Source organism: Globicephala melas, chromosome 1, assembly GCF_963455315.2.
Source record: "Globicephala melas chromosome 1, mGloMel1.2, whole genome shotgun sequence".
Lineage (NCBI taxonomy): Eukaryota > Metazoa > Chordata > Mammalia > Artiodactyla > Delphinidae > Globicephala > Globicephala melas.
The window spans coordinates 71,526,366-71,537,002 of NC_083314.1; positions in this window are offsets into that span (position 1 = coordinate 71,526,366).

Sequence of the window (10,637 nt, forward strand, 5' to 3'; positions counted from 1 at the left end):
CTTCAGAACCTAGACTTGATAGTATTTCCCAGTGGGAAGCCCTTCCAGCTCATTTATCCCACTAGTTTTCCCCATCCTAATCATATTCCTCAACCGATCAAGTCCTCCAATTAATTGACCTTACCCAAATTTCACTATTATTTTCCTCATGATTTTATTTTGCTCCTAATCTAGTTGATTCCATGCATGGTTCATCATTATCATCATTCCTTTGCATAACTGGGACTAAACTTATCAAGAAAATTCAAAACCAATATGAAGAAAATGTTAAAACATGACGAAAAGACCTTAAAAGAAGACTTGCTCAAAAGAAAAGACTTAAAACTTTCTTGGATAGGAAGACTCAGTTCCATAAATATATCAGTTTAGTTGAAATGAAGAATAGCCAGAAAAATCTAGAAAAAGAACATCGGTAAGGGGGAGCAAGCCCTACCAGCTATTAAAATATATTAGTTAGCAATTAGATAGATGAGTTCCAAACCCCACACTGTATACCAAGATAAATTTCAAAGATTTAAAGTAAAAATGGAAACTATCAAGAAGAATTATTTTGTTATCTAAAAGTGGGGGAGATATCTCTAACTTTAAGTCAAAATTCAGAAGCCATGAAAGAAAAGACGGAGAAAATACAAAACAAGCAAGCCTCTGTGTGGTAAAGACAAACATCACACAAGTCAAGTCAAAAGACAAACAGCAGGGGACTTCCCTGGTGGTCCAATGGTTAAGGTTCCATGCAGGGGGCACAGGTTCAATCCCTGGTCGGGGAACTAAGATCCCACATGCTGCGGGGCCAAAAACAAATAAAACAAAGACAAACAGCAAACTAGGGGAAAAATTCAACTCATAGCATACACAAAGGGCTAATTCCTTGAATATAAAGAGCCCTTACAAATGGATAAGAAAAAGACAACTATCCCAATAAGAAAGTGAGCAAAACAAATGAAGAGACAGTTAACAGAATACACATGACTCTTAAACCTACAGGGATGTTCAGCTTACTCATAAGAGATACAAATTAAAACTAAACTGAAGTTTCAATTTGCATTTATCATTTTAGCAAAAATTTAGATGTTTGATAAAACACTTTTAGCAAGACTGTGGGAAAATAGATACGCTAATAGATTATGTAAATATAAATTGGTACAACCTCTATGGAGGGCAATTTGTCAATATCAATAAAAATAATTGTAAGGTCGGATCTTAACAAACGGCACCGTGTAACAGAGGAAAACTTCAAGTGAGCTTTATTAGGGAGCGCTCCCCGGCGAGGTTCACTGGTCCGAGAGAAAGGGGGCCAGAGAAATCGCACCCGGGTGAGGGTTGGGCAAGATTTTATAGGGGAAGAAGGTAAAGGGGTGTGGTGAATCTGGGAGGGCGCAGGGTATTCCTTATTAGGTGGTCTTTTCGGGTGTCCTGGGGGACCGTTAGTCCCGCCCCTCGAAAGGCGGGAAGGCTGGGCTGGGTTCAAAGTCCCCAGGTCAGTTCCTGGAACTGGGTGGTCCGGAATGTCTCCAGGGCAGTTTCTGGAACTGGGTGGTCCGGAGAATTTCGGTCTGATGCAACCTGTGAATCTGATTGTGTTCCCCTGCCTCGGGCCAGTTGGCCTTACATCCCGACATCTTTGGTGTAATGGGGTTGCGTTCTGATCTCTGGCTACTTCATGCTGAATGGGGGCGTCGAAAGGGGAGTCGGGCGACCAGAGGTCCGAGGCTTAGGGGAGACCAGTGGGGGGTTCTGTAGGAAGCAAGGTGTAAGGGCCGAGGAGCATTTGGTTTGTGGCCACCCGAGAGACTTCCTCCATGCGCCTGCGAAGGAACCTAAGAAAACAGGGAGCAAACGTGAGCAAGATACAGATGAGAACTGAGGGGCCTAAGGTTGGTGTTAGCCAGGTATAGAGGGTGGACCGCCACCAGTCGGGAATTGGGGAGGCGAACTGTTGGTGTTTGCGTTGGAGTTCTTCTCTTAAGCGATGGAGGGCTTTTATGTTGTCTTCGACGAGTCCTGTTTCATTGATGTAATACCAGCATTCCTCCTGTAGGAAGAGGCAGGTACCTCTTTTGTCGGCCGTCAGGAGATCCAGGGCTCGTCGACTCTGGAGAGCGACTTGGGCTATGGAGGTGATTTGGCGCTGGAGAGAGGAGATGGGGCCAGCAGAGGCTTCAATGGCTAGCTGGAGTTCATGTTCTAAGTCGCGGGATGTTGAAACACTATGTGTTAGAGCTCCCTCCCCCCGAGGCCTGCAGCGACCAGAGAGGAGGTGAGAGATGCCTGCGACCAGAGGAAGAAAGATAGCTCTTTTTCGTCGGGTAAAGGGCGGCGTGATTAGCGAGGAAAATTCGGCTTGGCTATCCAGTGTGAGTTGTGGGACGAGAGTAACGGGGATACATGGGAAGGGGGAGGAAGAATTGATCTCTTTTGTGAGGGAACCATTGCACCACAAAAACGTGCCGGGTGGTGCTTTAATTGATGTGCTTACCATGAGGGATGAGTTGCAAAGAAACCCAGTATCAGCTAGATTTGGGCGGCTGCCGTAACAGATGGTGAGATTTTTTGAATCAAGGAATATAGGGACTTTTAACGGGGGAAAAGGTGGGTTTTGGGAGGTGTGGGAAGTAGAATTGAAGGGCTGGTCGAGCGGGACAGCAGCCAAGGGTGGTCGGCCAGGCGAGGCACATAGAAAGCTGTCGGAGATGTTACCTATTCCTTTGTGGTTGAGTATCTGTACTGCTTGATGGGACGAGGGTCAACCAAGAAAAAGGATCCTCTTTGTGTTCGGGGTGAGGTAGTTGGTGTCTTAGGGCTTGTTCTGTTTCCTGGATGGCAGTGGCTTGTTCGCTCAACTGTTGGATAACTTTGGGAATCAAACTGATATATGAGCGAAAGACCCTGATAGAGCCCACGGGGTAGGCATCAGTTGCCCATCGGTAGATTTTTCCTTGTACCCCTTTTACCCATCTTGTGTCCCACGGATCTTTGATGTTGATGAATAATTGACCCTTGCCATTTGTGGTGAGCAGGTGGGATTGTCGGAGCGAGCTCCTGGTATCTAGTTTTGCCACATGGATGTTACATGAGTGATAGGGGAACCCCCCCATAGGTCTCATTCCACCATTGACAGTAGTCTCGGGTCTGATAGTAAGTGAAGCAGACAGCGGGGGTGGACCGGTCTGGAGTGGGAAGGATGGTTTGCCATCAATACCCATGACCGAGATCTGGGAAGGAGAAACTGGCCCGGAATACGTAGGCAGGACCGAATAGGTAGCCCCCGTGTCCACCAGAAATGAGATGGACTCAGCCGCTACCTGTAGCGTTACCCTGGGCTCGGCGAGGGTGATGGGGGTCTTCGAATCCGATGGGGGTCTTCGAGTCCGGGCGCCGTCAGTCATCAGCCAATCCCAGCAGTTCGAGTGGTAATGCCGTTGGGTCGGCCTGCCCCCCGCGTGGAGACGCTGAGGGAGGGCCAGTCGTAGGGCAGTCACTCTTCCAGTGGCCCGTTAGCCCGCAGCTGGGACAGGGCTTAGAAGGAGGTCAGGGACTGGGACATTGGCGAGCCCAGTGGCCTTCTTTTCCGCATTTGAAGCAGGCCTCTGGCGGGGTTGCCTTTTGTGGACCCCGTGGATGCTGTGATCCATGGGAGATGGCCGGCCTTAGGGCGGCTACAAGAGCTTGGGTTTGGAGGGCCACCTTCTGGTGCATCCGAGCCTGTCGGCTGGGTTCTGCCAAATCCTCACGGCCATTATAGACTTTAAAGGCCATCTTTACCAGATCTCAAATAGGGGTTTGAGGGCCGTCTTCTGCCCGTTTTAATTTCTTTCGGATGTCCGGGGCTGATTGGGTGATAAAATGGGTGGCTAGGACCGCTGCCCCTGCCGGGGTGTCGGGGTCCAGCCGGGTGTAGAGAGTTAAGGCCTCTGTAAGGCGATTGAGAAAGATAGCTGGATTTTCGTTAGGTTCTTGGGTTATCTCTTTTAGTTTTTCAAAATTGACTACCTTATGAGCGGCGGCCTGCATGCCAGCCAGGAGGCATTGGATCATGAGGTCGCGTTTACGACGGCCATCTTGGCCATCCTGATAAGTCCAGCCTGGATCGGTGCCGGGTACGGAAGTCGCTTCGACAGGCATGGAGTTGTTGGTAAGGTGAACCTGATCTGCATGGTTTCGGGCAGCAGTTTGAATTCTTTCCCTCTCGTCAGGGGTCAGAGTAGAAGATAGGATCACAAAGATATCGTGCCAGGTTAGATCGTAAGCTTGAGAAAGACAGCGAAATTCTTTGATGTAGAGGGAAGAGTCGGCAGAAAAGGAGCCTAATCGTTTTTCAGTTTGAGAGAGGTCCTGGAGAGAGAAAGCGACATGGACTCTGACCAGTCCTTCCGCTCCTGCTACCTCCCTCAGAGGGCAGAGGAGATTTGAATCTTGGGAGTCGTGAGAGTGTGTATGTGCACTAATTGGCGAAGCAAGGGGCGTGGGAGGAGAAACCGAGGTGGGGGAACGGTTGGAGGGGCCGGAGCGGGTTCGGGAGGAGGAGGGACCGCCTCAGGGTAGGGTGGAGGTTGGAGAGGAGCTCTGGAGGGGGGAGAGGCGAGAGATTCGGTGGGTCGGCTAGTGGAGAGGGGTCATCGTCAAAGGAAATTAAGGGCTTGAATGTAGGAGATGTCTGTTTGGCAAGAAGGATCTGGGAAGTGGAACAATCGACGCGAAGGGAGGGACGGGAGCGCAAATACCAAAAAACCTGAACATAGGGGACCTCGGACCATTTGCCCGTCCTGCTGCAGTAATTATCTAGATCACGGAGGATGTTAAAATCGAAAGTCCTTTCAGGATTGATTGTCTAGAGGATATTGTGGCCAGGCCACAGTGGAAAGAAAATAAGCCGTCGGCAACGGAGATCTTGGGAGAAGCCGAGGGCTGTAAAATTGGCTAGGAGACACCCCAGGGGCGTCTTAGAATCTGGTTTCGATTGTGAGGTTCCCATGACCCCCACTCTGTCCCTGAGTGAATGGAGAGGGAGAGAGGCGTCCCTGGTCTCAGTCTCCAATTCACGGCAGGTCGGAGGGCGGTCAGGCGATTGGGACGTCTCCACAGTTGCCCGAGGCCCGGAGAGAGGACGGAGGAGTCCCTAACGCGGCCGCGATTAAGGACAGGGAGTCCGGTGGGCAGGGACTCTGAGGGTCGGAGGGAACAAGGGAGGGGGACTTACCCCGTTTTCTGCCGGATCGGGTGGATGAGTAGAGGTTCCCTGGTTGTCTCCTGGGGGAGGGGAGGAGCTGCCCGCGCGGTAACCCGCGGGGCTTGGTACCCCTCCCGGGTTTCGGCACCAAATGTAAGGTCGGATCTTAACAAACGGCACCCCGAAACAGAGGAAAACTTCAAGTGAGCTTTATTAGGGAGCGCTCCGGGGCGAGGTTCACTGGTCCGAGAGAAAGGGGCCAGAGAAGTCGCACCCGGGCGAGGGTTGGGCAAGATTTTATAGGGGAAGAAGGGAAAGGGGTGTGGTGAATCTGGGAGGGCGCAGGGTATTCCTTATTAGGTGGTCTTTTCGGGTATCCTGGGGGACCGTTAGTCCCGCCCCTCGAAAGGCGGGAAGGCTGGGCTGGGTTCAAAGTCCCCAGGTCAGTTCCTGGAACTGGGTGGTCCGGAATGTCTCCAGGGCAGTTTCTGGAACTGGGTGGTCCGGAGAATTTCGGTCTGATGCAACCTGTGAATCTGATTGTGTTCCCCTGCCTCGGGCCAGTTGGCCTTACAATAATAACCGCGGGCTTCCCTGGTGGCGCAGTGGTTGAGAGTCTGCCTGCTAATGCAGGGGACACGGGTTCGAGCCCTGGTCTGGGAGGATCCCACATGCCGCGGAGCAACTAGGCCCGTGAGCCACAACTACTGAGTCTGCGCGTCTGGAGCCTGTGCTCCGCAACAAGAGAGGCTGTGACAGTGAGAGGCCCGCGCACCGCGATGGAGAGTGGCCCCCCCCTTGCCGCAACTAGAGAAAGCCCTCGCACAGAAACAAAGCCCCGACACAGCAAAAGTAAATAAAAAATAAATTAATAAACTCCTACCCCCAACATCTTCTTAAAAAATAAAATAAAATAAACGCTGATTAATGACAATGACCTGAAAAAACATATTAAAAAAAATAATAATAACCGCATATATCCTTGGACCCAGCATTCACACTTCTGGAGGTTTATCGGACAAATAACCTTGCATCCGTGTGAAATGATATATGTATGTGTTTATTCATTACCTTATTTTTTTAATTAATTAATTTATTTTTTGGCCGCAGCACGCAGGGATCTTAGTTCCCGACCAGGGATCGAACCTTTGCCCCCTGCAGTTGAAGCACAGAATCTTAGCCACTGGACCACCAGGGAAGGCCCTCATTACCTTATTTATATTAGCAAAAGACTGGAAGCAATCCAGGTATCTATAAGTTAAAACTGGCTAAATAAACAACATTATAAGCGTACAATAGAATATTATGTAGCTGTAAAAAAGAATGAGGAAACAGTGCACTTGCGAAGGATCTCCAAGACATGTTTCAAGTGAAAAAAAAAATGTAGTGTAAAAAAAAAAGTACGATAATATGAATACGTGTTTATAATTGCTTATATTAGGAGAAAGAAACTCTGGAATGACACAGAGAGAATTAGTAAAATGCCACTCCCTTGAACACCTCGTTAGCATCCCTGCTGCTTTCTCCATCCACTTATTAGGAAAATCCCAACTGTGGTCCCACCCAACTAACCACTTACACTTTTCCTGCAGTCAAACAGCTGGAGTAAAATTCATACCAGCTTGACTGGTCTCTCTTTAAATTTATGTCCAAAATATCTAGTAGGCACTTGATACTGCTCACCAGGCCTAATACACTTCCCTAGTATGTTCAGTTTCTGTCTCTGCTTCTCCCCACTCTTCAATCTCCTAAACTTCCTTTTTTCCTCGGTACTTTTAGCTGATGGCTTTACCTCACGCTCCAGAGAACAGAAGGCAGACCAAATTTTCATCATCCTCCCACCAACAAATGTACCAACTGTACCATATACTTCCCTCTTGTCATGGTGAATGGTTGTCTCTGCTCCCTTTTGACCCTCAACTTGGGCTCTGGATCCCATCTCCTCTCTCCTCAAGAACTTGTTACTGCAACTAACCCCTCTTGTTTCATACAGCATTAATTTTTTCCTTTATACTGGGTCATTGTCATTAGCAAACAATCATTTCCATGTAAACCAAATACCTGCTCTACCTTCATCCAGCACCCTTCCAGCTGCCGCTCCTTTTTTCTACTGCCCTTCTCAGCAAAATCTCTCTTGAAGTGCCTGTAGCCATAGTCTATATTTCTTCGATTTACATTCTCTCCTCAGCCTACTCCATACAGGTTTTATTGCTTACTCCACTATTCCCGACACTTCTTTCAAGGTGACCCATGAACAATTTACAGAGATTAGACATTAGATATATGTCTAATCCCTGTACATATCTAATCTCCTCCCCTGGGAAGGTGAGGGGGCATGTCTTTGGCCTAGGTGCCTCTCTTTGGTGGAGGCAATTCCCAAAGAGACCAACAGCTGGGGAAATTGTTCTTCAGAACAATTGTACAGACAACCCTACATTCCAAAAAGGAAAATAGAGAAAAAAAAAATGTCAGGGTTAAGGGAAGATTGAATAGCATAGTCAGGTGAAGTCAGAATAAAGTCAGGTGAAATGAATGCATGTCAAATTTGGGCTTGGTCTTCCTAGAGAGTAAAGCAGAATGACTAACCAGATTGATTATAAAATGTAAGGTATCCATATGACCAGCATATGACAGAAGCGCACCATCTCTCAACAGGAACCTCTGGAAATATCAATACCTAGAGTGCTATTAGTGTACTATGCCAACTCGGAAAGAGGTCACTTAAGGATTCTGTTTTCAACTCTGTCCTTCTTCAATATTTTTATTAACTTATTGAATTGGGTCATAGATAGCATGTGTATGAAATTTGCATATAACACAGATTCCGGTGCAACTACTAATATACTGGATGACAGAATCAAGATTTATATTTAATAGTCCCTTCCAGAATTTTCTACGTTGCGGACAAACTCACCAGTCTGAAGTTTACAAAATCTGGCTTTCAAAAAAAGACTACAGAAAACAAATGTCAATGATAATGAAATTTTAAAATTTATTATTTATTTAATCAACTTTATGGGAAAAGGAACCTGGTGAATATCAAATTATTTGCATGCCCCAAAATTACTTTCATGCTTTGTAAATATTAATATATACATAAATGTTTTATATGGAAATAACTGGAATACATGTTATTTGTATTTACTTTAATCATTATTACATGTATACTTTTCTGTATATTAATTCATTTTCAAAACAAAAAATATGAAATTGAGTGGGTATAAATGCAAAATGTACTTTGGTTAAAAACAATAGTATAGGGACTTCCGTGGTGGCGCACTGGTTAAGACTCTGTGCTCCCAACGCAGGGGGCCCGGGTTTGCTCCCTGGTCAGGGAACTAGATCCCACATGCATGCTGCAACTAAGAGTTCGCATACCATAACTAGGGACCCTGCCTGCCGCAACCAAGACCTTGTGCAACCAAATAAATAAGTAAATAAATATTAAAACAAAACAAAAAACCCCCCAGTAGTATAGATATAGTATGTGAGAGACCTGATTTAATAGTAGTCCTAGTGAAAATAAAAGGCTTATGGGTTTTGGTTTGCGGCAAATTGACTATAAATAACTTAGTAGTTATAATAATATTAATGTTATTAGTTATCTATAATATTAATAATCATATTTACAAATGCATTAAAAATTGAAGTATAGTTGATTTATAATATTATATTAATTTTAGATATACAGCATAGCGATTCAATATTTTTATAGATTATACTCCATTTAAAGTTATTACAAGATAAAGGCTATATTTCCTGGTGCCGTACAATATATTTTTGTTGCTTGTCTATTTGATACATAATAGTTTGTATCTCTTAATCCCATACCCCTATCTTGTCCTCCTTCCCTCTCCCCACTAGTATCCACTAGTTTGTTTTCTATCTGTGAATCTGTTTCGTTATATACATCTGTTTGTTTTATTTTTCAGATTCCACATATAATGATAACATACAGTATTTGTCTTTCTCTGAGTTATTTCACTAAGCATAATACTCTCCATGTCCATCCAAGTTGTTGCAAATGGCAGAATTTCATTGTTTTTCATGGCTGAGTTGTATTCCATTGTGTGTGTGTGTGTGTGTGTGTGTGTGAGTGTGTGTATCAATCACATCCTCTTTATCCATTCACCTGCTGGTGGACACTTAGGTTGCTTACATATGTTGGCTATTGTAAATAATACTGCTATGAATATTGGGATGCATCATGTATATTTTCAAATTAGCATTTTTGTTTTCTTCGGCTATACACCCAGGAGTGGAATTGCTGGATCGTATGATAGTTCTAATTTTAGTTTTTGAGGAACTTTCATACTGGCTGCACCAATTTACATTACCACCAATAGTCTACAAGGGTTCCCTTTTCTTCACATCCTTGCCAACATTTGTTATTTGTAGATGTTTTGATAATAACCATTCTGACAGGTGTGAGGTGATATCTCATTGTGCTTTTGATTTGCATTTCTCTAATAACTAGTGATGTCGGGCATCTTCTCATGGGCCTGTTAGCCATTTGTATGTCTTCATTGGAAAACTGTCTATCTGGGCTGTTTTAAAATTGGGGGTTTTTTTTGATATTAAGTTGTATGAGCTGTTTATATATTTTGGATATTAACACCTTATTGATCATATCACCTGCAAATAGTATTTTCTCCCATTCAGCAGATTGTCTTTTCCTTTTGTTGATGGTTTCCTTTGCTGTGCAAAAGCTTTTAAGTTTAGTTAAGTCCCATTTGTTTATTTTTACTTTTGTTTATTTTTACTTTTATTTCTTTTGCCTTAGGAGACAGATCCAAAAAAATATTGCTACGATTTATGTCAAAGAGCGTTCTGCCTATGTTCTCTTCTAGGTCTTTAATCCATTTTTTTTTTTTTTTTTTTTTGCGGTACGTGGGCCTCTCACTGCTGTGGCCTCTCCCGCTGCAGAGCACAGGCTCCAGACGCGCAGGCTCAGTAGTTGTGGCTCACGGGCCTAGTTGCTCCGCGGCATGTGGGATCTTCCCAGACCAGGGCTCGAACCCGTGTCCCCTGCATTAGCAGGCAGATTCTCAACCACTGCGCCACCAGGGAAGCCCTGAAAGAATATTTTAACAATTAAAGAAAAGGGAGTTTCCTGGTGGTCTAGTGGTTAGGATTTAGCACTTTCACTGCTGTGCCCCAGGTTCAATCCCTGATCAGGGAACTGAGATCCCGCAAGCGTGTGACATAGACAAAAAAAAAAAAAAAAAAAGAGAGAGAGAGAGAGAGAGTTATTCAAAGAGTTTAACCAGGGTTTCCCTGGTGGCGCAGTGGTTGACAGTCCGCCTGCCGATGCAGGGGACGTGGGTTCGTGCCCCGGTCCAGGAGGATCCCGCATGCCGCGGAGCGGCTGGGCCCCTGAGCCATGGCTGCCGAGCCTGCGCGTCCGGAGCCTGTGCTCCGCAACGGGAGAGGCCACAATAGTGAGAGGCCCGCGTACCGTAGGAAAAAA